Here is a 27,410-nt window from a genome sequence, read left to right as displayed (position 1 = left end):
GTAATGTAGCCACCTCCCAGATCATACAGTCTCTTTATTTTACCAAAGAAACCTCTTGTTATGGTTAAATTATTAGTGCCAAGACCAATTTAAAAAGCTATTTCTGAAATGAATGGATTGGTATGCAATTACCTTCCGAGTTAGATCATTCCAATATTTTAAACCACATGGATGAGATCATTAAAAAGCTACTGACAGAGAGAGAAAATTCAAGCAGCTTGAATATTTATGCTTGAAACAGCATTAATATTTATCCTTCCACATTCCTTAAATCTTGGTGAGTCAATGCCAACTCCCAATCAAAGTATACATAGACAGGACAAAAATGTCAATCACTTCTTTTTTTTCCCCCATGATTTGTTTATTTTATTTATTTTTTTACTTTTTTAAAGATTTATTTATTTATATTATTTTATGTTTGGCTGCATTGGGTCTTAGTTGCGGCATGCAGGATCTTTGTCGAGGAGTGCAGGATCTTTTGTTGCAGTGCGTGGGCTTCTCTTTAGTTGTGGCGAGTGGGTTTTCTCTTCTCTAGTTGTGGTGTGCAGGCTCCAGAGCACGTGGGCTCTGTAGTTTGTGGCACACCATCTCTCTAGTTGAGGCGCATGAGCTCAGTAGTTGTGGCGGTGTGTGGGCTTAGTTGCCCCGCAGCATGTGGGATCTTAGTTCCCTGACCAGGGATTGAACCTGTGTCCCCTGCATTGTAAGGCAGATTCTTTACCGCTGGACCACTAAGGAAGTCCCAATTTGTTTATTTTATAACTGGAAGTTAAAAATGTCAATCATTTCTGTTTGTTCATTTTTAAATCTCTACACAAGCAGGGATATAAGATATCCAATTTTGATAATATAAAACATTATATTAAGGTTAAAATAAGAATATACAAGTTGGATCTACTAGAAATATAACCCTGTAATTTTTTTTTTAATTTACTTATTTGTTTTTATTTTTGGCTATGTTGGGTCTTCATTGCTGTGTGCAGGCTTTCTCTAGTTGCAGCGATCGGGGGCTGCTCTTCGTTGTGGTGCGTGGGCTTCTCATTGTCGTGGCTTCTCTTGTTGCGGAGCATGGTCTCTAGGCACACGGGCTTCAGCAGTTGTGGCACACAGGATCAGTAGTTGTGGCTCACGGGCTCTAGAGCTCAGGCTCAGTAGTTGTGGTGCATGATCTTAGTTGCTCCCTGGCATGTGGGATCTTGCCGGACCAGGGATCAAATCCATGTACCCTGCATTGGCAGGCAGATTCTTAACCACTGCACCAGCAGGTAAGCCCTAACCCTGTAATTTTAGAATTATTTGGAAATATGCTTTGTTACAAAGCAATTTCCAATCTCCTAGAGAATTAGAAAATAAAGCAGTAGTAAAATATGTAGGAGAGAAAAAAATAATTTTTCCTTTACCCTTCTGAGTTCTTGGCTATGACCCTTTAATAAAAGACAGGTTAACAAAGAAAAAAACAAACAGAAGTTTATTAACATGTATACTTTATCTATACATGGAAGATACCCAAGGAAAATGAATAACTCTCCCAGGTGGCCTAAGCCACCACCTTAAATACCATCTTTAGCTAAAGACAAAAGAAAAGTTGTGTGTGTGTGTGTGTGTGTGTGTGTGGTGGAGGGAGAGTGCAGTGATGGGATATTACCAGATAAAGCAAGGAAAATAAGGGTAAGGTCTGTTGTGCAGAATTAAGTCTGTGCTTCCTCCATTATGATAAGAGTTCCTGGTGATATAGAGCATCCTTCTCTTTCTGGTACAGAAAGAGTAACAACACTACAAATGGAGTTGTCCTTTATAAATATAAATATATGTTACAAAAAGGGTAACTTCTAGTCTGTTTTCTGAGCTTCTCCTGAGTCTGCTGCTTTTCAAAATAATCAGAATAAAATAATTCCTATGCTAAGGAGACATTTTTTAGGGTTGCATATTCTCCTACCCTTCAAATACAACAAAAAGCAAAAATGATTTCATCTATAAATGCCCTATATCTCATACCATATTAATATTGTTAATTAAAAAAAGAGGAAAATTAATTGAGATATTATTGATGACATTGTACTGAATATTTTAATGGATGATCTCTTTATATTTCTACCTATGCTTATTATAGATAATAAGCAACTAAGACCTTCTCAAAACGTCTATTCTCCTCTTACTATTACTTTCTCTTTTTGAGCCAGGAATTATTTTTTCTTTCTTATATTCTTCATTCAGAGGAATTGGAAATCTGTACAGCACCACAGTCACTAACCAATATAAGCACAGTAAAGTCTCCTGGAAAAAAATACCTTCTATGCCTCATTGACTTTGTTAGAAGATAAAATGAGGCATATTAAAAATTTTAAGAGTTTGAGAAAGAATTGATTCTAATTGGGCAGCAGCCAATCTAGCAGATACAAAGGAACTCTGAGGAGCTGTACAAAATGAAAGACTTTTATAGGCAGAAGGATGTAGGAAAAAGAAAGTTATACTAGGCAAAAAAGCAGGTTGGTTATTGTAAAATTATTTTCCTTTAGGGAATGGCAGAGGTCTATTAGACGGATTATCTATCTAGTGCTAATCAGATGATACCTGATTGACTGGTTTAAGATTCCATTTCTGGAAAGCCAAAACTAATTAAGTCTTGGTTTGGTGATGTCGGGCTTAGTGTAAGTGACTGCATATTAGGCCTGTTATCTTGTTTTTAACAACTTACATCTAGTCCATGACTCTATTTGGTTAAGTGTTTAGAATATCTACTTTTCTTTGAGTAGTTTTCTTTACAGGGACTTGATATATAAATATCTCAGGTCAAATTATAGGGCAATGTTGCTCTAGCAGCAAATAAGTAGTTGATAACTTTTATGTAACCTTCTTAACAATACTTGTATACCTTGGCCCTGGGTTGAGGAAGAATGTAGTGAGGTCATCACTCTAGTCCAGCTCTGAGTCCTCATTATATGAATGGCTAAAAAGCTCCTTTGAAACTATCTTTCAGGCTATCCTTTTATAAATGATTCAGCTCTGTTCTAATGCATGTAAAACGTAATTCAGGGTTTTAAATTAAAGGGCAATGACTAAAACTTCTCACTTTCTCCTCTCATAGATCTTTCATAATTTTCCCTTTTAAATTTCTCTACATCTTAGTTTTCTCCAGTCCCAGAAATGCTCTTGATCATTAGAATACACATAGTACATTTGAGAGGTGAAAGGAATGTGGGGTAGAATTGCTTTGTCAGGGAGGAAAACTCCTCTACCCTTCTAGGTTCTTCTGGCTCGTCTAAGAATTAAATTGATATAAGACATATTAAGAGAAGAAAATCAAAATTTTAATGACTATATACATGGGAGAGATCCAGGAAAATTGAGTAACTTACCAAAATGACTGAAGCCCTCACCTCAAATAAACACCATCTTCAGCTAAAGACAAAAGAGGATGTTTGGGGTAGTGGCTTAGGACTTCAAAGGGGAGGAAGACAATTCACATGGAGATGGAAAAGCAAATGCTTGGTAAACAAATGTTTGCTGCACCATATAGAAACAATGGGACACAGAGAGGAATTTTAACAGACTTTGCTATGTTCCTTCCTCTCTACCACAATTAGTTCATATCATACTGTAGTTATCTCTGGTGATAGATAACTATCCTGGAACAGGTCCTCTATCTAATTTCTTTTAGGCAGTTAGGGGGAAAGTCAAATGCTCTTCCTGAGTCTTCTGGGCCTTGACTGTTTCCAGCTTGAAATAATCCCCATGCCAAAGAGACACATTTTGGGGTGGCAAATTTTGTTCCACTACAGTCTACTAGCTTTTCCTGCTCGTAATTGAAGAATGATGACAATAGGAAAGGGTAGTGAGGTCTTCCTAAGACATGAAAAAACATTCCTGCCAGTGATAACAAGGGACATTTTTAGGATTGTGCTCCAAAGGGAAAAATAAAAATGGAGATAGAATCCTAAAAGAGGGCAAAAAGAAGACAGAAATAATAAATGATGAAAATGAAAGGGGCTGTGATTCCACCTCCTGCATGAAGCTTTCTCCAAGTTACAAGTAGTTCTTTCTCAATTACCACAGCACGTTGCTTTTTTCTTTCATATACTTCACTAATTCCAGTTTGGTTTATAGTATGGTTATTTTCAAGTTCCCTTCCCTATTAGAATGTAATTTGTTTAAGTATTATATCTACAGTATTAATCTTTCTGCCTCCTTTCCCATCACATGTGATAGAATTCAACAAATTTTGTTGACCTAAGGTGAAATATGTGCAGGTTCATAGACAGTAGGACACAATAAAGTAACATCAGAAACCCTGGTGTTTATTCTTATAAAGATAATTTTTTAAAATTATTTTAATAGAACTCATTGTTAGTAATAAAAAAAAGTTACATGTTTAAAACAAAATAGTCAAAGATGATGCCTCCACCAGGTCTTGTAACACCACTAACATTTTTGTATACCTTTTTTCAGATCAGGTGCCAAAAAAAAGAGAACTTATACATAGACACACATATACATTTTGGGATCTGGACAGTCCAGTCACAACAACATTTACTATTCATTAGAGCTGTTAGGTAGTCAGTCAGACATTAGCAGCAAGGAGGTGACAGTGGTGAGAAAGACAAGAAGAAGAAATCGAGTCACACCTAGCCATCTGGGGACTCTCCCTTGACCCCACCCAGAATGGGTGAAACTATGGTCCTTTGGTGGGCAGCTTATCCTGATAATGAGGGGACAGTAACACGAGGGGACTTACTTGGGCTGCGCATGCCCAGACCAGACAGGCAAATAACCTATAGTAAACCCAAACTCATTATACCATAATTATAATAAAATCTACTTGTGGTTTTGCCCCACCCCCCACAGTGGGCATTTCTTAGAGATTCAAGAGTGAGAGCGTGTGCAGCAGTAAGCTTGTTACATAACTCGGGGCTGTCAATCAAATAATGATCACCTGTCACCCCCTGCTCCTTAAAAGCGCCCTTAAGCCTGCCTGTACAGGAAGGCTGCTTTCAATTCACAGAAACAGCCCGCTCTCTCTCTCTCTCTGAGAGTGTACCTTGCTTCGATAAACTTTGCTTTGGGCTTGCTTCACTTCGCTGAAACAGCCCACTCTCAGAAGCAGCCCGCTCTCTCTTGCTCTCTCTCCCACTCTGAGAGTGTACTCATGCTTTAATAAACTTTGCTTTGTGCTTAAGCCTATCGTGGTGGTTTGCAATTCTTTGCTTACTATCATGGAACTGTGATTGCTGGTCCGAGCCTTCCATTGACCTCCTTGGTTGAAGCTATTTTGTTATAACTCACGTCCACCCAGTGACAGAGCCGTATGATAAATCTTATTATCAGACACTTAAGTTCCTTCTCTAAAAATTATCTTGTTTAGACTTTTCCCTTCATGACAACAGCCACCGATCTTGCTTTTTCTTTTTTATTTTCCTTTTTCTCACTTGCACTTATTTCACATCCAATATCGCAATGACACCTTATTTTTCCTCCATTTTTTTTTACCCTTTCCTTTATGACTTTATTCTAGAGTTAACAGTGAATTATCACACACATGTATCACACAATTTGGGTCAAAGAAACAAAACATTTTCTTCTCCTACATACTTAGTTTATTTAATCTGCATGAAACTGAGCAAGACTATGGTGCTTCTGGGCACAGAAGCTTTTCTGTCCCCCCTTTCTTGACTCCAGCCTCCATGACTTTCCCTGAGTTCCAAAGGGCAGATTCGAACAGTTTCTAATCCAGGAAGGGAAGGAATGCAAAGACAAGGGAGTGGCAGCCAGGAAACAATACTGCAGGCTTGGGGCAGGATTCTGGTTCTACCTCAAGGGATACACATACCAGTGTCTTTACGCTCTTTAAGATGTCAGCATTCTTCATACCAGAGAAAGATCACCTGAGGCTACATTAAAGGAACCAGAGAAGCTCATCAAGACAAATACCTGAGACCAGAATAGAGAAGTGGAGGCCCTGCACACACCCTAATCTTAGCAACCCCACCCTCGAATCACTGCTATAAAACTCCTCGTCAAATCCTCCCAGGTTAGGACACATAGTTATTCAGGACAGGAGCCTGTAGTGTTGCCCTTGGCCTGGCAAGGCAATAAAGTTACTCTTTTCTGCTTCACCCAAAACTGTGTCTCCGAAATTTGATTTGGCACTGGTGCACAGAGGCCGAGCTTTCACCATCATGCATAATTAAATCAATATGGATACCTCAAAAATATTTTATAAAATCCTGGCAATAATCTTACACAGTAAAGATTATAATTCACATTTTATAAATAAAAAATTTAGGACTCTTTCCAGGATCTTACTGTTTTCATCTAGATTTCTCAATATGTCCTGTAAATCTTGAAATTCAAATCCAAATTACTTCATATTTCAATTCTTTTATAGTTCTCAACATAGACATTTTCAATACCCAAATCCTATGCTGATTCTCTTCACTTTCAAATGTCTCAAAGACCATAAATCTTTGTTACTAATTTCCTGAATGATTTACTCCTAAATCAGCATATGATGAAATTACTACCTATTATTCCTTCCTCACATATATTTTCTATGAAAACTCATGCCTTTGTTACTTTTCAATATTAAATTAACAACAAATGCTCTAAATTTCTTGTCTTTCTACATTGTAGCCATGCTATGGTAATTAATTTCAATAAGTATATCAGCCTTCTCCCTTGTTATATCAATATACATAGTCTCTTCACCATTCAACTTTACTTTCCTCTTAATTTCCCCTTATATTTACCACTATACTTTAAGCAAAATTTATATTTACTCACTCCTCTTCATTATTTCCCAGTCTTACTAAAAAGATGTTCCTCAGTAGTACTCAACTGAATTGACACGAGAGAGTCAGCAATAATTTTTTACTTGCCAATTCTTGTTGTCTCTTAGAACTTCTTATCTTACTGAAATTATAAGTCTGATGTCAGAGAGCCGACCAGTCTCTCCTTGATAATTTCCCTTGCTTTGTGTGACACTGTATTTGCTTCTTTTCCCCTCTCTAATCAATTTAGTCTTTCTCTTACTTCCCCTTTCACTCCATTTCTCTCTACCCACACCTTAAGTGTATGATTCCTTTTTTTTAATAAATAGTTTTTTTCTATTTTTTTTAATACAACAGGTTCTTATTAGTCATCGATTTTATACACATCAGTGTATACATGTCAATCCCAATCGCCCAATTCATCACACCCCCCCCCATGGCTTTCACCCCTTGGTGTCCATACGTTTGTTCTCTACATCTGTGTCTCAATTTCTGCCCTGCAAACCGGTTCATCAGTACCATTTTTCTAGGTTCCACATATATGCGTTAATATACAATATTTGTTTTTCTCTTTCTGACTTACTTCACTCTGTATGACAGTCTCTAGATCCATCCACGTCTCAACAAATGACCCAATTTCATTCCTTTTTATGACTGAATAATATTCCATTGTATATATGTACCACATCTTATTTATCCATTCATCTGTCGATGGGCATTGTGGTTGCTTTCATGACCTGGCTATTGTTAATAGTGCTGCAATGAACATTAGGGTGCATGTGTCTTTTTGAATTGTGGTTTTCTCTGGGTATATGCCCAGTAGTGGGATTGCTGGATCATATGGTAATTCTAGTTTTAGTTTTTTAAGGAACCTCCATACTGTTCTCCATAGTGGCTCTATCAGTTTACATTCCCACCAACAGTGCAAGAGGGTTCCCTTTTCTTCACACCCTCTCCAACATTTGTTGTTTGTAGATTTTCTGATGAAGCCCATTCTAACTGGTGTGAGGTGATACCTCATTGTAGTTTTGATTTGCATTTCTCTAATAATTAGTGATGTTGAGCAGCTTTTCATGTGCTTCTTGGCCATCTGTATGTCTTCTTTGGAGAAATATCTATTTAGGTCTTCTGCCCATTTTTGGATTGGGTTGTTTGTTCTTTTAATATTGAGCTGCATGAGCTGTTTATATATTTTGGAGATTAATCCTTTGTCCGTTGAAAGTGTATGATTCCTTAAAGCTATTCCTTTGTCTCTCTTTGTTCTCCTTAAACAACACATTGCTTCTGAAATACAACTTACTTCCATTTCTTTAATTATAGTTGCTTTAATAATTGCAATAAAATTTATCTTTTTGCCCCAACCACTTAGAGGTGCTTCAGACATAAATTCCAGTTGTTTACATTATTTATTGCACTACTCTTTTGCCCATTCCTCAAACACGGCAGTCCAAAATGAGTTCCTTATTTCCAAATGAGTTCCCCTTTTATCCTAGATGCTAACACTGGGCACTAACTAAAGAGTCATAAATGCACATATGAGTGAAAGCGTACTTCCTATCAAGATAAAAAAACTGCAGTGATTAATTGTAATATAGTGTATGCTTTGAAGTAAACTGATGGACAAAGTGCTACTGTAGTAAAGCAAAGTCAAAGTGATTTTGAATAAGTTAGTGTGAAGTAGGAACATATTATCTTTAATCCAATTTTGTTAGACATGCTATCTCACAAGCCACACAATCCCTGTCTTCCATCTAAGAAACACACCCAGCAAATTAACATAAATATTTATAATTGATACATTCTATTTAGTGTTTACTGAATGACAGAACTCTGATAACTGCTTTGCAAATAACATCACTTAATATTCAGAACAATCTGTGGATTAAGTGGCACCACTATTTTTCTGTAAATGAGGATTTAGGAATTAGAAATATTAAGTTAAAATATTCTGGGACCTCTCGGGTTTTCATTAGCAAAATTAAAGGAAAAGTGCAAATTTGTCTGACATTAAACCTATGATCATACTCATTTCCCTCCCTGAGTAATAAAAACTGCTTTATTGAGTTTCACAGATTACTTTTTATTAAAGACCCAAACTACAAATACATGTCAAAGCAAAATATTTTGTTTTTTTACTTACAATAAGTGAAATGGATTAACCATACATAGCAATTAATTTAAAAAAGAATATTTAAATAACTTGTGAAAAAATATATTAAAATTCCATCTGAATTCAGTTCAAAATGTTAAATAAATAAATGTCTGGAATTGCACTGTGAAATATTTATGATTTTAAAATGTTCCATATTGAGACAAGAGGCACCTATAAGTCATTGCTGAGTATTGATGAAAAATTATTTGTACCTCCTAAGCTGTAAGATATACTTCAGTCAATACAAATGTTTTTCCACTTCATGTTTTTAATATTTAACAAGGGATGTCAGGAAATATATAAGTAACTAAGGAAGAAATGATTTGGAAATTAAAGACTACATCAATGGTCACTTTTTCAAACTCCTAAGAGGATAAAATAGAATGAGAATTTCTGCTTTTCACTTAGGTTAAGGAAACTTCACTGACCATGACCATAGAAATAATAGAAGAAATATTACTTGGTGAGAGATACCAATGATATATTATGTTTAGCAAATAATTGCTATAAAATGTATATAATGTATATATAATATATATATATAATAATGTATATAAAATGTATATAAAATATAAAATGTATCACTTGTTTGGCATAAAATTTTATCATAGCACAGAATGAACTGTCAACTATTAACCCCTACATAATCAAAGTAAATTCAAATTGTGTTATATATATACAAACAGGATTACATAAAAAATAGCTGAACCAACATTTTGATAAGGGAAATTGTAAGAAAGCAAAATTTGCCACCCCAAAATATGTCTCTTTGGCATGAGGATTATTTTAGGCTGTTTATTTTCAAGGAACAGAAGACTTAGGAAAACGTCCTTTTTACTTCCCCCTTAGCTATCTAAAGAATTTAGTTAAAGAGCCTGGTCCAGGAGGGGCACTATCAACAGAGATACCTACAAAGAATATGGACTACATGTGGTATGGGAACTCAGCAGGGCCTGGAATCCAAAGTCCTGTCTGTGTCCCATTGTCTCTGCAGGGCCCAGCAAACATTTGTTAACCAAATATTTGCCTTTCATCTCCATGTCAATTGCCTTACTCCCCTTTGAAGTTACAAACTATTACTCCCAACAACCTCTTTTCTCTTTAGCTGAAGACAGTATTTAAGGTAAGGACTTCAGCCATTTTGGAAAATTACTGTTTTCCTGAGTTTCTGCAACATATACAGAAGGTATACATGTTATTAAACTTTTATTTGTTTTATTTTTTTAAAGTTTTTTTTTGATGTGGACCATTCTTAAAGTCTTTATTGAATGTTACAATATTGCTTCTGCTTTATGTTTTGGTTTTTTGGCCCCGAGGCATGTGGGATCTTAGCTCCCCGACTAGGGATTGGATCCACACCCCACCCCCTGTATTGGAAGGCAAAGTCTTAACCACTGGACTACCAAGGAAGTCCCAAACTTTCATTTGTTTTTCTCTTGTTAATTTACCTACTTCTTAGACCAGTCAGAAGAACCTAGAAGGGTAGAGGAAAGATGTTTTTCCTCCTGTGAGCAAATGTTGATAAACAAATGTTTGATGGGCCATAAAGAAACAAAGGGACACAGAGGGGAATTTTAACAGACTTTGCTAGGTTCCTCCCTGTCTACCCTATCTAGTTCATATCATAATATAGATATCTATGGTGCTAGCTCCCTTCTAGGAACAGGTCCTCTGTCTAAATTCCTTTAGGCAGTGGGGCAATGTCAAAGGTTCTTCCTGAGTCTTTTAAGCCTTGATTGTTTTCAGACTGAAATAATCTGCATGCCTGAAAGATACATTTTGGGGGTGGCAAATTTGGCTCCAGTATAGTTCTGCCTTTGAAATTTCTCCAAGAAGTTTCACACTCCAGAAGTTGAGTTGATAGATTGTTTTATATCTCACTGAGCCCCTCTCTTAGTCCTGACAATAGATCAGTGCAGTTAAACTTATTTCAGAAGGTGGTAAAGCGGGTGGGCTCTCAAAGTTAGGCCCATAAGGTACAAGCAATCAGGTATTTAATAAGAGGCATTTCTATGGAAACAAAAGAAAAACAATGCTTAGTAATTAGAGCAAACTATAATCCTAGTTTCTGAGTTCTAAAATCAGTCAGTCGAGAAGATTTTTAGATGTCTGGCTTGAAGCATCATCAGATGGAGTGAGGTCAGATGGTGGCAGAATGACAGATTTTCCTGGTTTGCAGTTTGAACGTCTCTGGTAATCATTCTAAGTGGTCCATACAGCAACAGTCATGAAGATTGTCTCTATATGGTCTACTGGGTGATTTCTCTGCAGTTTATAACAAGTTGTAAAATTTTAGCTTGAATAGCTTTGGAAAAAGGGCAATTTTAGTTCTTAATGATTCCAAGTCAGAAGGATGGGAGAAAATGTTAAAAAATGTTAGCATTAAAAATGTTAGGGCCCAGAGTAGGTGGCATCCTCTGTCTGGCCCAGAAGAAAAGTGCATGCTCAGAGCAAGTGGGTCCTGGGCTGGGTGGCCCTGGACTGCAAAGAGGTGCTCACCTGGTAGGCAGCTTGGGTGGCTGGCAGCAGGACAGTGTGGCAGCACCTCCAACAGGCCACGAGCCCCGCACTGCCTCCCACTGCTGCAGAGAAGTTGGGAGACCCACCTGGCCACCCCACCTCCTCATCCCATTTCTTAATAATCATCTAAAGCTTTATATCATTCTGGGACAAGTCCCATGACTCTTCCTTTCCAATTCCTCTTTGTTCTGCCTCTTCCAATATTTGCTTTATTTACATTATTTCAGTACTTTGTTTTTTTCTATTTTTTGGCCATGCCATGCAGCTTGCTCTTAGTTTCCTGACCAGGGATCAAACCCATGCCCCCTGCAGTGGAAGCGGAGTCTTAACCACTGGATGGCCAGGGAAGTCCCATATTTACATTATTTCTTAATACTCCTTCAAAAACTTTCATCTGTTGGGAAGCTCCTTGACTCCCACCTTGGTCTCTTCCCATTCTTTTCTTAATTAACCTAATGTTTTTACTAGCATCTCTAAGACCCATGAAAGGAGGCTGAGACCACATATTTGATAAGGTTTCCCAAACAGTTTTTTTTTTAATGGAAGTTCTTAAAGTTAGTTGTTATATTTCTTTGTATCTATCTTTTAATGTGTTCTTTCCATAGGTACCAATAAAATAGTTGTTTACAATGAGAGCTTTCTAAAAATCTACCAATTTAGAAGTTTTTCTAATTCAAAGGATCCATTGTCTGGCTATTGTCTTTATTAATATTGACTTATACCAATAAGCCTTTTTATGGCTTAACCATGGATGCAAGAGGAATCCCCAAAGGAGAGTGCAAAAAGATGCAGCTCTCATAAGATCGAAAAAGTTCACTCCCCAAAATAGTCTACGAAAGCAAAGAATTTCATCACACAGTGGGTAAAGATGGTGCCACTAACAAAGCAATAAAATTTGAGACAATAAAGGTCCCTTATGGACTGAGAACCCTTATGACAAACTTCCCTGATAGCTGGCATGGCCAGACAAAGAGATGCCAGGCACAAGTCCAGGTTGTGCTATCTGGATTTCTGACAAACTCGATACAGCTGCTTGGAATCCCAGTCTATTTGACTGATGGCCAAATGCACACTGATAGTTGTACTTTCTAGATAGTTGATAGCAGATAGAATATAATCACTGGTCATAAAGTCAAGCTCTCAGAACATAGAACAAGACAAATGACACAACAGACAGAGACAAAGAAAAACCGTGACCATCTCTAGAAGGCAATGGACCAATAAAACCAAGAGTACACTACCAAATTTACCAGAGTTGTTAAGCCCAAGAAACTAGCTCTACAAATATTTCTCCTGATAATATAAAGTTAGAAAAAAGAAAAAGGGCTGTTACCACTCTTGCTTCCAACAGACCTGGCAGGTAGAGATCTGGAAGACTGACACGGTAAGAATTCCTACCTTTTGTGGGCACTTATCAGATGTCTCAGGATCTCTCAGCTGCAGCAGCCTCAGAGATAGCAGAGTTCAGCCAGAGAAGTAAATCCTGCTGACTACACCATCTGCGAGAGAATGACATGAGACAAAGTCACAGGAGACAATCAAGTTTAATTATGTACATATGGTGGGGGTCCGATAAGAATATGGGGCTCAAGGACAAGTTAGGCAATCGAAGCTTATATGCTATCTGAGAGAAGAAGAAGGGAGTGGGGGTTTGGGATCTCAGAGTGAAGGAAAGCAATTCACAGGAAGAAGAAAAAGAAGAAATGTTTGGTCAATTAATGTTTGCTGGCTATAAAGAAATAATGGGACACAAAGAGGAATTTTAGCAAACAGACTTTGCTAGGTTTCTCCCTGTTTACCATACCTAGTTCATATTATACTGTAGTATAATATGGAACAAGTCCTCTATCCAAATTCCTTTAGGCAGTTAGAGGAAAGGTCAATGGTTCTTCCTGAATCTTTTGGGCCTTGACTGTAGTAATGCACATGCCAAAGAGACACCTTGTGGGGTGACAAATTTTGGTCCCCTACACTCTCACTCAAAATATAATCTTAAGTGAGAAAATTCTAAGCAACTAATTGCAGTATTGATTTTATGTATATCTCATAGACAATACACAAATAGAAATATTTGATGTAAGATAAAAACACAAACCCCTCAATTTTTAAATTAGATCTTTTGTTTATTTTTATTTTATTTATGTGTTTTGGTTGTGCCAGGTCTTAGTCGTGGCAGATGGGCTCCTTAGTTGTGGCATGTGAACTCTTAGTTGTGGCAAGCATGTGGGATCTAGTTCCCTAACCAGGGATTGAACCTTTGTCCCCTGCATTGGAAGGCTGATTCTTAACCACTGTGCCACCAGGGAAGTCCCACAAAACCCCCAAATTTTCAACACTTCAAAGTAAAATAAAAGAATACCTTTGAACTGTGGCAAGATTTGTCTGAAGGAGTTAAATACAAAAATGTAATATTTTAGTGCTTCAGAGAAACTGCTTTTATTGATCTCTTCCACAGAGACCCCGTATTTTCAAAATATTTACTTACCAAAAAGTAACATATATAAACAGACATGTTCTTTTCTCTTTTTGATCAAATAACCTCAGATCACGTCATCAGAAATTACATTAAATTTATAAAATTTTAGTATGAAGTAATGAGAGTTGATATTCTCTTTTCTTAAAGACTTTATAAAATATTGAAAATAGCTCAAAATTCTCATTAGTACAATGTCAATTTCTAAAAGAAGTTTGCAGATGAGGAGACTAGTTTAGTCCAAAGCTCCCAAGCTATAGATAAAAAAAAACCAAAGACTCGGAGATTTTAAATAATCTTTCAAGGACATATGGTGAATTAAGGATAGTGATTATATGAAAGCTTAAATTTTCTTGATGCTTAGTAGATTGATCTGTCATACAGATCTCTAATGCCTGAGAATTTGAAGGATTAGGAAGGCATATTTATGGATATCTGTGACAAACTCAGGAGGTCTTTCTCTTTTTAATAAGAGAATTTATCATTTATATTACATTTATAATTTGTATTGTGGGAAGATTACATTAAATAGAGCAGTATATGAAATTGAACACTCTATTCAAATTCAATGAAATCTATCCATATTTGATCTCTCCTGGTACTCTCTCTGTTAAACATACCTATTTCTGCATCTATGCCATACACTTAAACTTTAATAGGTCTTTCTTTCCCTTTTAAAATAATACCCTAAGGTGTGGTTTTGTTGATAATTATTTCAAAGTGTATTAACAAAAATTAAATGACATTGAATATTTAATTAAGAAAACATATTCCACTTTGTAGTTATTACTTTAAGAAATATTATTATACCGCATTTAATGAAAAATGTGTATGGTGTGATGGAGAGGATTTTTTTTTTGTAGTTTGTACATGAGATTATGAAAAGCTATCAAGATTTCTTTTGAATTTTTTATTTCATTGTGTCCTTTTCATTGAGGGTCAGCAATGGAGATTTTGTAGATATTGGCATAACTTACAAAAACAAGTTCTAACATGAGGAATTTCCCCTTTGACCTTCAGCTTCTCCTCTCTCCTTGCTGTGATATGCAGGTCTTGCTCTGAAAAGTTCAAAATTGCATTTTGGTTTCAATTTTAAAATATATTAATCAAAAGCGTAACGGTTGATAAAGCAGTCCTCTCACTAAAAGAGACAAATTTATTTCCTATGGCAGGTAGCTAAGGGGAAGTAGTTTTCTTCATCCCCAAAATGCCACACCACTTACAGACAAATCTTTGGCTAAATGTCTTCTTAATATTACAATGTTTGTTTTCTTTTGTATTTTATTTTTATTTATTTTATGATCCTCTCTCCTCTTTTATTTCTTTTTTGTTGGCTGGGTTTTGTTTCTTCATAAACCTTATACATTAATCACTATAGCCACAACATTTTGAAAATTTCTTGCTGTTTTTATATTTTAACAATTAGAAACAAGAGGAAAACCAAAAGATAACTAAGTAGACCTTCATAATAAGAACAACAACAAGAAAAACCTTCCAAATATAACCTTGGCTTCTCACCTCCTGGTCAGTCTATGCTAACTGTATTTTAATGTCCCTATGGCTAAACATGCCCATTCACCTCTAAAGGTCACATGTACACCAGTCTGAGGTATATGAAATCTCACAATATTAACTATTATGACGTGAAAACTTCATGACATTAAGAAGAGACAGGAAATAACTCCTTAGGGTGATGGCCCTGCTTGATGAGTTTGCTAGAATAGTTCTAGAAAGGTAATTTTTCCCATGAGAAGCAATAACAAACTCAAACCATTGGTCAAAATACAGTGATTTTTGTAGAAGATAAAAATCATTATGGATAACTGCACAGATAATAAATTTTAAAGTTTTTCTTTTAATTAAAAAGCATCTTGAATACATATACATATATATTATATATTAGGAGAGTTGAGTCAAACTTATTCATAGATTCTACCTTTTCAAAATTTATGTTTAGTTTTTGTTTTGCTTTTTAATATTTAATGGTTTTATGTTTGTACATGGTAGGGGTGGAATGGGGGTTCCTGATTCATCTAGTTAATTTTTATTGGAGTTCTAAAAGACATAATAATAATAAAATAATTGTTTTCCTATACTGTCTAAAACTCTTTCACTTATTCTCTAATTGTACACCTATATTAATACAAATAAGTTGCACAACAAACAATGAAAACTTGAAAATGATCAGGACTCTAGGGATCTTTTGCTATACCTTCTCAATTTGCCATCAGATAGAAGTGAACATAATAAATGTGTATGCTGAATAATCAAATGCCTGAATTTTGATTGATGATGGCAGCCATAGCATATCAAAATGCAATTGGACATATATACAGGTGTATTTATATATGTTTGTTATATGTATATGTACATAAATATATTTTGTTTGTTCATGAAACATCTACACTAAATTTGGATATTAGAAGCTCAATTCTGTGGCCTTAAACATTGAGAAGTTTAGTATTATAAACAGTTTATGTTTTCTGTGTGGCAAAATTCTATGTCTCTCTTAAGACTGTTCAAATTTTTTTTTTTTTTTTTTTGGTGATAGCTTCCTGATGATTCTCTCCTATCTTCACTCTCATAAATTATCAGTCTTTCCTTATATATCCTGTATCTTTGTCTATTAAAATATCAAACCACTTGTAGTGATTAAGAAAATAAAAGGATGACTATATAACACATGATATTGCTGGTGAGGAAGTTGTACTCAGCCTCCAAGACCCCTAACTCCCAGGCACTGAGTTTTCCCCAGCATCCAGACAGTTCAATGACTGGGGAATTAAAATTCACTGGGATGGAGCAAAGTGTATTACTCTTTGGGGTTCAAGAAATTATTCGACTTTTAAAATTATTTCATACTGGTAAAATTTTGTAAATAAGAAATTTTATCTATATCTATATAAACAGAACTTAATTTCCACATTTTTCCTATATATTTTAATATAACATTACATATTTTAACATTTTAATCAGGTTTATTTTTCACTATCTTGGCACTCTCACTTCCACAATTAGAACTTTCAGATTCATTTTATATATCACTAAAAATAGAAAATATTTACTGGGACAAAATAATACATAACTTATGTATGTTACAAAGATGATAATGCAAGCATAATATTTCAACTTTACTCACCAATCAGCTTTAGGATTGCAATATTAGAGTTCTGATAAACCCTTAGAAAAAAATGTTCAGGTTGCATTTCTCTCATATAATTACAGAATAACCATTAACCTAGGATCTGCTGGAAGATTTTTGTCTCTAGCCTAGTATTTATATAGTAAGCAAATTTATATAGTAACCAACTTTGCTTTAGTTGAGTCTTAAACTTTATAGATTTAAAATGTGTCTGCCTAAGTAACTTTAATTTTTTCATAGTTCACTGTTTTAATTATTTCTGTGCTTTTTGATTTCTCTTTAATTCTCCATTTATGAACTTTTATATCCATACTTAGTGATGGGCTCTTTGAAGTAAAAATCTGGATATTATTTTTTATTAGTTCAATAAGACATTTTACTTAAAAAAATTGCAAATTGATGTCAATTACATATATATTTGCCTCCCTTCTACTAATCATGATCCTTCATCACTCCATTTCACTTAATTTTCTATGCAATCCTGCATGCACTATGTTATATTTTTCCTCATGTTATCATTATCAAAATCATGTATTCATCTCTATAAAAGTTTTGCTATAAATATTGTCTTCTTAGATACCTCTCTCATTTCTACATTTCTCCACATTTCTATAACATTTCAACCTACATTATAAGAAACTGATTTATAAGGATGAAAAATCCAGATGGTAACAAAGCATTTCACATATGTAGCATATGAATTATGTATCACATATGTTCATGCTCACATATCATACCAGGAAAGCCACTGTCTTGGATTTCACAAGTATGGACAGTTAAGATGTTGGGAAGATTCAGGAACTTTTCAAAATCTCTGAAATCTTACCAGGGAACTCATAACTAAGCATGTGCTGTGTACTTACCAGGGCCTAGGGAAACCCCAGCTGTGAGCAAATACAAAACTTAGGATTTGGGTTTCAATAACAGTTCCCTTGATTTCACAAGTACAAAAATACACATCATCTCCAAAGAAAACTGCCACATACGGTCTTCATTTAATTTGTGCATCAGAACATCCAAGGTCAACATATCAACATCAGCAATCATTGGATTTCATTAAAAGGTGTACCTTCAGAAGCAGTAGATATTAAAAAAAGAGAATGTTTTGACTCCACCCCATATGAGATAATGCAAGACCTGGTTTAATGTTCCTGTTTAATTAAACACATTCCATTTGATTTCCTGGGATCAAGTGAGAAGAACAATTTGGCTTAATGCTAAAGACATATGAAATTAATTGGCATATAAATACTTTCAACTTACATTTAGGGAATAAAATCAAATCCAAGACCAATGTTTCATTCTGGCTTTTGATGTTTTTAATCATATGGCTTTATCTTTTCTTTCCAACCTTCTCTGCCATTACTGTCCAGTATTAAACTTTCACTCTAGTCAGGCAGAATTCCACATAGTCATTCTAAACTGGGGATTGGCACACTGTAATCCACTGGCCAAACCTGGTCCATTGATTATTTAGGTACAGTCCTCCAGCAAAGAACAATTTTTTTTTCTCACATTTTTATATGGTTCAAGGGAAAAAAGAAGGAAAATATATGATAAAGGCTATATGTAGCCTACAAAACTAAACGATTTGTTTTCTGGCTCTTTACCTAACATGCATATCTCTATACCTTCTTTATTGTCCTTTCTAGAAATCTGTGGTTCTCTCCACTATTTGCCAAGCTCTAATCCCAGTCATCATTTAAGACCAATCTCCATTATTCACCTTCAGGAATGAAGAGAGTGTAAAGTGTACACATTTGACTCCTGTTGCACTAATTGCTAGCACTACAAAATAAGACTTTAGTATTGGGTGGGCCAAAAGGTTCGTTCTTTTTTTCTGTAAGATGGCTCTAGTAGCCCTTAGTTGTCTTTAACTTCATTCAAAAAATTTTTGTTAGATTGCATGTGATAGCTGTCCTATCAGTGTGCATTTAAAAAAGACATTGCGCTTCCCTGGTGGCACAGTGGTTGAGAGTCCGCCTGCCGATGCAGGGGACACGGGTTCGTGCCCCGGTCTGGGAGGATCCCACATGCCACGGAACGGCTGGGCCTGTGAGCCATGTCCGCTGAGCCTGTGCGTCCGGAGCCTGTGCTCCGCAATAGGAGAGGCCACAATAGTGAGAGGCCCGTGTACCGCAAAAAAAAAAAAAAAAAAAAAAAAAAAAAAAAAAGAAGTACAGTAGCAAAGCACTCAACTATTAATGGCTGATTGACAAGACCAAGGTGACATATCTGAAGTGGCTGCCTGGGTCAGAGAACCTGCTTCTGTCCCTACATGCCAGTGGATACCTGTATCTGTATGAGGAAAGCCAGCTATGCACCTGGGTCAGCCCTGGTGTCTGCTGAAGCAGGGCCAGGGCTTCCCTGTTTAAACTGCCAAGAGCAAGGGACCCATGACCCACTGCCAAGTGGGCCTTCCCAGCCCATGGCTTGTACCTAGCCTGTCAGCCAAAATGGCTGTAGGCGAGTTCCCACTTACACACCCTGCTCCTGATGGGCTCATACAGCTCTATTTCGGGCATTCTGCACTGAGTGTTGTGGAGCTTTGACTGCTGCTATGTGGTGACAGGTGGCAAAGATTACTTGCTCACCGTGTGGCTCTTCACCGAAGGCCGAGTGGTGGCCTACTCCGTGGCCACTGGTCCTAGGTCAAAGCAGTGACCTTGGACCTCTCCTTCGCTGGGGCTGAGTAGGCGGCGGCAGCCAGAACTGAGGAGGTGGAATGGAGAGGAGGAGGAGTTTGGTGCAGAGGCCGAAGGCCTTCTCCCCTCAGGCCGAGGCGGATTCTCTTGCCGGGTCGCCTCCAGCCCGGGAACGCGCAGGCGCGGCTCTGTGGGCGCTCACCGAGCATGCTCCTTATCCTCGCTACCCCTGAGGTGATTCCTGCGCTCGCTCCCGGGAACGCGCACGCGCGGCTCTGCGGGCGCTCACTGAGCATGCGCTTAATACTCGCCACCCTTGAGGTGATTGCTGCGCTCTCGCCGGAGCACACGCACGCGCGGCTCTGTGGGCACTCACTGAGAATGAGCCTTATCCTCGCCACCTTTGAGGTAATTCCTGTGGTTTCGCCGGAGCACACGCACGCGCGGCCCTGTGGGCGCTCACTGAGCATGCGCTTTATCCTCTGTGACTCCGGCACTGACCCAGTGCCTTGCTCTCTGTCCTGCTCCAGAAGCCCCGCACCCAGAGAGCGACCCAGGCTCAGAGGCTGAGCTGGAGATGTTATTCACTTTCTGCCGCGGCCACACCAGCTAGGGCGGCTATGGGGGCAGGGGCAGCAAGAACAAGCTGAGAGGCCCGGTCCTCTGAGGCCCGCAGGCCCCAGCCTAGGTGCTGGACACACCGTTGTGGCAGCGCATACGTGAGGTGCTGCTGCTAGAGGCCCTGGAGTGCAGGACGACGGCTCAGGGGCAGCCAGTTATCCTCTCCTTGGAGGACTGCATGCTCACTGCCCACCGGGAGGGCCTCATCTGCTGCTTGGCCAGCCGGCAAGGCCTTCACAGATAAGGAGACGAGGGCTTGGCAGGAGAAGGAAGTTGACCCAGATCACCCAGATGTGAGAACATCTCCTCACAACCAGGTAACTCCTCAGGCGGCACTGATGTGAAGCCGTGAATGTGGTGGACGCCCACCCCATGCCTAACCCTCCCCACTGACCTGATTAACCAAGATTAACCATGGCCCATGAACTGCTAGGGTCCCCACCCTGCACAGACTTGGGGAATGGGCAGAGGATCCCCAGACTGACTCCGACAGACACAAGGGGTATGCAGTGCAGTGACCCGTTCCTCTGCCTGTGTCAGTGTTTCCTTCTTCCCTGTCCCTAGGGTATGACTGGTCATTCCCCAGCTCTCTGCAGTGTGCACCTCTCTGGCCAGTGGGCAGAGCAGGGATGGGGGTCTACCCTTTGATACTACTACTGTCTGTGCTTTCAAAGAGTGTTCAATCAGGGAAGCCCCTCTGGGCCCTCCCTGTTGTCCAGGACCTTTATTTATACTAAAGTTCCCTGTTTTTTGAAATTGTGTTCTTGATACAATTTCCTCTGACTCTTCAAGATGATGTGCCCTTTGTTTGTACTTCATTTCTCATACATGCTTATTTTTTAGGCACTTGTCAACATTTTAAGTGATTGATGTAGCTTTAAAAAGCTCACATTCTGTTTGGTTGCTGGTAATATCTACTTTGCAGTTAAAGAGAAGCTTGATGTGAACAGGTCATGTGCATATATTATAATATTTAGGAGCCATTCACATAGACTAGCTCCATAGGACTAAGGACAGATATTCTCCTAACACACCCTCTTCCTGGTCTCTACACCAATGGATTATATGTATATATTAAAAAAAAGAAAAGACAAACTAGGGTATTCTAGGACTCTTCTTATAATTCCTTTCTCTCTTGTCTGCAAATATTACTTATGGAAAACACGTAATTACATTCATCCTGAACCTTACCCTTATCCAGAATTCCTGACATACAACAGATTGCCAATCCCTCCACAATATCTCTGCAGCTCTCACTCCTATCCATATATAAATCACATATAAATTTTCTCCTCAATAAATACAGTCCCCCACTCCCAACCCTGCCAGCTATTCTTTTTACTGCTGCTTATGTTCTTTGCCAAATTATTCTCTACCTCAAGAGCAGGATATATTTACCTAAAATGTAAATTTATGTATGTCATTTATTTGCTTAATATCTCCATAGGCCCACCTAATGACCTATTATACTAATAAAAATGGCACAGGAAATGAAAAATGACTACTCTCATCTTCTTCCCAAGTAATTGATGTGTACCTATTTATAAATAAGATTCGTTTATCTCTTAGGCATTTACACTATTTATACTACAGTTATAGCGCCAAGAAGTGGATGGGCTTGGAATATTAAATCCATAATCTCCATTAATCCTTCCATTACAGTCCCCCCCAAATATACAGCCTGTGTAAATACAGAGTAATTGCTTTGCTCAAATAGGTTCAAAACAAATCTTATAATTCCCTTTCAAACCAGATTGCCACCCTGAGGTAACTCACAACCTGGGATTGTTGAATCCTATAAAAATTGGAGCACTTAGCTAGTATCAAAGTATACTAATTTAAAAATTTCAAAAATGACGATAAATATGAGACATGGGTGAAGAAGCATGGTGAACTGCAGGACTCCGCATAGCTCCCCAGGTTGCTACTTGCTGCATTAGGATGTACTCTGGTTTGATTTTAACATCTGTGGTCCCTAAATAATGCATGTAGGTCATCGTTAACACAGAAAGGAGCTAATTTATGAAACACCTACAAGTTATACCTTGATGATTGTAGTTTATATTACATTTCTCAAGGGTCCTAAAATACCGTGTTTATTTTCCATAAGCAATCCTGAACAGGCTAAGTACATCTGGCAAAAGCATCTCAAATATAAGGATTCTTCTACTACCAAATACCAAGTATGTGTGATTACCACATACCACTTTGCATGTTTGCAAAGTGATTGGACCAGACCATCTTTCTTTTTCCTTTTTTGCAGCACCCCTGCAGTTAAAGAGAGACAGTATAGTCGTATTTCCAACGTTTCCTTTTCCATACAACAATATCCTAATATATAGAAATTTAATAGTATCTGTGGTTGATCATCACTGATTGTTTACATACCCATTGCACTTCAATTAATTATGATATACATGATACTCTGCAGCATTTCATTTTGTATAGGTGCTTTATAAAAGTACAATTGAATGATCATTAAGATAACAAAATTTAACTAGCTGGAGTAACAGAGGATGAATGTAGACCATGGCATTTCTGATTTTTGTAGAGATATCTGCTCAGGTTTCAGGACAACTTTGGGATTTATTCAACATAGAGTAAAAGTGATCATAAAAATTATTAGTTGCATGGATCATCTGATTGCCAATTTTATTCATATGTTTTAAAAGGGGGACACCTAGATTAGAGAGGGCAGCTGCCTTTGAAATGGTGTATTTATAGGAAAAAATCTACATTTTAATATCAAGTCATTTTCTTTGTCATGATACCTAGTTGCCCTCTGTTCTAAGGCTTGTGTTCCTATTTATTGTGTAATTGGGCAGGAATAATCTTTCTGTACTAATGGTAATATCTATGTAGATCTTGTCCTTTTCCATCTGTTTTATCTTTGATCAAAACAAAAACTCATGATATTTGAATTCAAATAATTTGAGGGAAAGAACTTACTGTTACAAAAAGCCTCATGCGCCAGTGAAACATTACTATGAAAAAGGAAACTTCCATTGATTTGACAACTTACCTGTCAATATAAAATCATTTAAAATTTATTTTTCTTAAAAAAAAAAACCCTTCAAATTACTGCTTTGTATTTACTGCCATAGTTTGAATAACATTTGCAAAGAACTTTTGATTCTTGTTGAAAAAAGACTATTCTGTGCTGTTTATTAATTATTTATTCCTACTTTACACAATTACTCTGTAAGCTACTATTTGTCCTTATTGTTAAATGTTGGTTCACAACTTTTCATTAAATTAATTTATATATGTATCTATCTATCTAATGAATACTGAATGTTACATATATGTATACATAGCAAAGTAGCATATCTATTGAATAGTAAAATATGCACTTGGCACAATGAAACATTTCCAATATGGCTGAACTTACAAACAAAACCATTTTATTGAGCAGGAATATTCAATCAATAATTCTGTCAAGTTGAATAAAACATTCTTTAGCAAGTATTCACAGAGAAACTTTGTTTTCAGCTAGAGATGTTATTCTGTTTCCATAGTTGTGTAGAATATATAGGTTTAACTTTTGGTTCACACTAATTCTTTGTAAATTTTTTCTTCTCATTTTAAAATGAAGGATTTTAGTTAGTTTACAGTGAAACTTGTTGTGCTCATTTTGATTCACAATTACTGGTTTATTTTCCTAGTCACAATTTGATAGATAGTCTATGTGCTTGTTTATTAATGCCTAAATAACAACCTCTGAAAAATAACTAAAAAGATTTATTTTGGAGCCTAGCATGTAAGTACTATGGCTCATTAAATTTGTTGGAATTCCAATATCCTTAATGTTATAAATACATGAACCAACTAGGTAAATAACTAATCAAGAGCTCTTTGGTTTGGTGCAATTAATAGGCATGAAGGTGGGAAGAGAGAGAGAAAGAGTAGGGGAAGGGAGAGAGGGAGCAAGGGAGGGAGAGGGAGAGAGGAAGTGATAAAGGGAGATAGATAGTTATTAGGCAGGAAATAAGAAAATGAACATACATGAATTTTCCTATATAATTAGTAAATAAAACCAAACTAAATTATGAGTAAAAGCTCAGAAGCAAACAAAATTCAAGACACAGTAACAAGCAATTTTTCTTTTTCATGGATAATGGTCCTTGCTATACTGTTACAGAGAAGAACTATCTTTCTATTTCTATGCAGATGGCATAAGAGTTAAAAAGTAGGCAATGTGTTTAGATGTGATGTCTAAGATTTTCAACATGTAGTATATGTATTTTGAAAACTAGTAATGTATCCGTGATGCCTTCACATGGATGATGGATGATATCACTTGAATCAGCAAAACAGATGCACCCATCCATTTCAAAACTTAATGCAACTTAAAAAATGCAAGAGGAGCTAACTCTTGGTAATTTAGCAGCTTAGTACACCTTTGAGACAAGACAAAATGATTGAGAAGGAAAAGTAAATTTCATATGATTATGTATTTTAGAAACCTCTTGTTGCTTTTTTCAGTGTCCTAATTGTGCATTACAGCAAACAATCAATTTTGTTAAGATATTTATAATAAGGCCTTACATTTTCCAGTGTCTTCCATCTAAAAGAATCATGTGGTGCTTTGCAGATGACAGGATATTAGCCTTAACCACCCCTCAAGTGAAATTATCCTTAGGTTGAACAATGTAAAGTTCTTTGCCAGTTACATTTCAGTGCACTGAAGACTAACTAATCTTACTTATTAGTTTGAAACCACAGCCAGACTTTTACAGGACAGAATGTTGTCATCTGTCTTGGATCCATAACACTGAAGCTAAAATTATTCTATATACAGAAAATAGTATTGATTTATCTGGCTAAAAGAGCATAATTAAATATTTGCTATTTCATTAATTATCAGCCAAACTAGCACATTCCAAGTAGAATAGAAAAGCAGATATATTACTATCACATGTGGTACACCTATATCTTTTGGTCTTCGATTGCACCTAAATATTCTTAAAGCACATTTTACTGATTGCAACCCATAAATATCTTCTCTGATGACAAGTACATAAAAGCATTTGTTATGATATTTTCTGAACCAGTATCAACGTTGTTAAAGGTATATATTTCAAATTTTATAGCATAAAAACTATAGCAAATAATTGAGGGTTTTTTTTTGTCTTTTTAACTTGTGACAATAAATGTAAATTTGATCATCTAACATTCAGAGTTATTTCTGCCTTACAGATAAACTAACTAGAGAGTAATACAATGACGGTATTTTTTTTTTCCCTAGGAGAAAATCTATTTATTTACTTACTTACTTATTTATGCTTACATATATACCTCCCTCCTAGAAACTTTCAGCCATTTGCCTATTGGTTTTTGTATTTATGTGACTGAGCTAATTGCTCTCATGTACTCAGCAGTATTTACTGGCGGCCAGCACAAGGAGGTCTGCTTCTTTGCTGTGCTTCTGATGATGGAATTCCAGCTTCTGAATGCAGACCCCCTCCCTGCACAGGCACACTTCTCTACTCTTCTCATACTCACACTGTTGAATCAAAGAGAAAGAGGGAGGAGGAGAAAGGGAGCAGGGCCTCGATGAAAAGATAATCAATAGGGAGAGAGGTGAAGGACTAGGATGGTGTAGTGGGTTGAGCAGTGGCCCCCCAAAAGATATGTCCAAGTCCTAATGCCCAGAACCTGTGCATGTGACTGTATTTGGAGAAAAGATCTTTGCAGATGTAATTAAGCCAAGCATTTTGAGATGAGATCATCCTGGATTACCCAGGTGGGCCCTAAACAATGATGGTATTTTTGCTATAATGGTCTACTGTCTTTCTAAGTAACTTTTTGTTAAAGTTTTAATGAGATCCATTTTCCTTACATTTGTAGATTGCTAGAACCTTGATACGTAAGGAGTGTGCAACATAGGAAGGCATATCTGAGAAACACAGATTAGCTGAATTAAAATATGTTGACTCCAACCTCTTTTTATCTGCATTTATTAAATGTCACATTTTCTTTCACTTATATTAAGGGTTTTAATATTTCAGCACTAGTAATCCAATGACACATCTTTCATACCAAGTTATCTATAACACCTTTGGACACATGCCCTTCAAGATTACCTCCCTCCCTACCTAGGCAATAAAAATTAACATTTTTCTAGTGATGAGATTTTTACTCCTACCATGTTGGAATACAGTTTGATATTTATTATCCGTGAAACCAGAATGAGTTTTAAACTAGATGAAATATGTTCTTCTCTTCTTAATTAAACAACTATTTTTTGCAGCTTTCTATTTCCTGTGTTTATATTGAAGAATATATACTAAACCACATTCTATCCAGTTATGTTATGATTACTGGATTCTTCTTATACATGCTCATTAAGTTTATTTCCACACTATGTATTATAATGGGATCACAACAGGTCTCCATGGTGTTCTCAGATTATATAATAATTTTTGAATGGAATATTCTGATTCCCCATGTTTGACATAATGCTTCTGACAGTATCACAGCAACACAAGGCCAGTAGAAAGCCAGATACACATTATTCTCATAAAAGCTCTCTCATTTACGCCAGTTCTTACAGAGATGACAGACATTCCTGCCCAGAATGAATGAAGAACAGTAGCTGGTGATTGCTCATTGACATGAATGAGGCAGCCCTCCTGGAAGCCATTTTGGTTTCCTTGCTTCCTTTTGTGTGGACAGAAAAATCTAATTTAAGACCTAGAAGTAAATGAATCCTTGTCATTTTATTTCCTGATTCATCATCTTATATTAGATAGACTTGGAGTTATATTCAAAATGATATTATGTAACCCAATGAAGCACAGCATAACCTGTCATATCCTAATATAATAAGATATGATGTATTGGAAATCATTTAAAGCAATCACTTCATTTCAGCTTGGGTACCTACTATTGATTCATGTGCATTCTTATCCTGAATTAATTTTGGTAAAAGTGAAACAATGTTATTAGAATAAAAATTCCTCTTAAATCTTTGTAAGTTGACTGAATGTTTTCATGTATTTTCTACAGCTTTATTAGTTTCTTGCATGGCTGTAAATACCTACTTTAATAATAGAAGTATTATGTGTGCACTCTTGTCATCTTTTCTGTA

This window comes from Mesoplodon densirostris, chromosome 5 (assembly GCF_025265405.1).
Source record: "Mesoplodon densirostris isolate mMesDen1 chromosome 5, mMesDen1 primary haplotype, whole genome shotgun sequence".
Taxonomy (NCBI): Eukaryota; Metazoa; Chordata; class Mammalia; order Artiodactyla; family Ziphiidae; genus Mesoplodon; species Mesoplodon densirostris.
The sequence above is the reverse complement of the archived record's forward strand: the minus strand, read 5'-3'. Positions refer to the sequence as shown.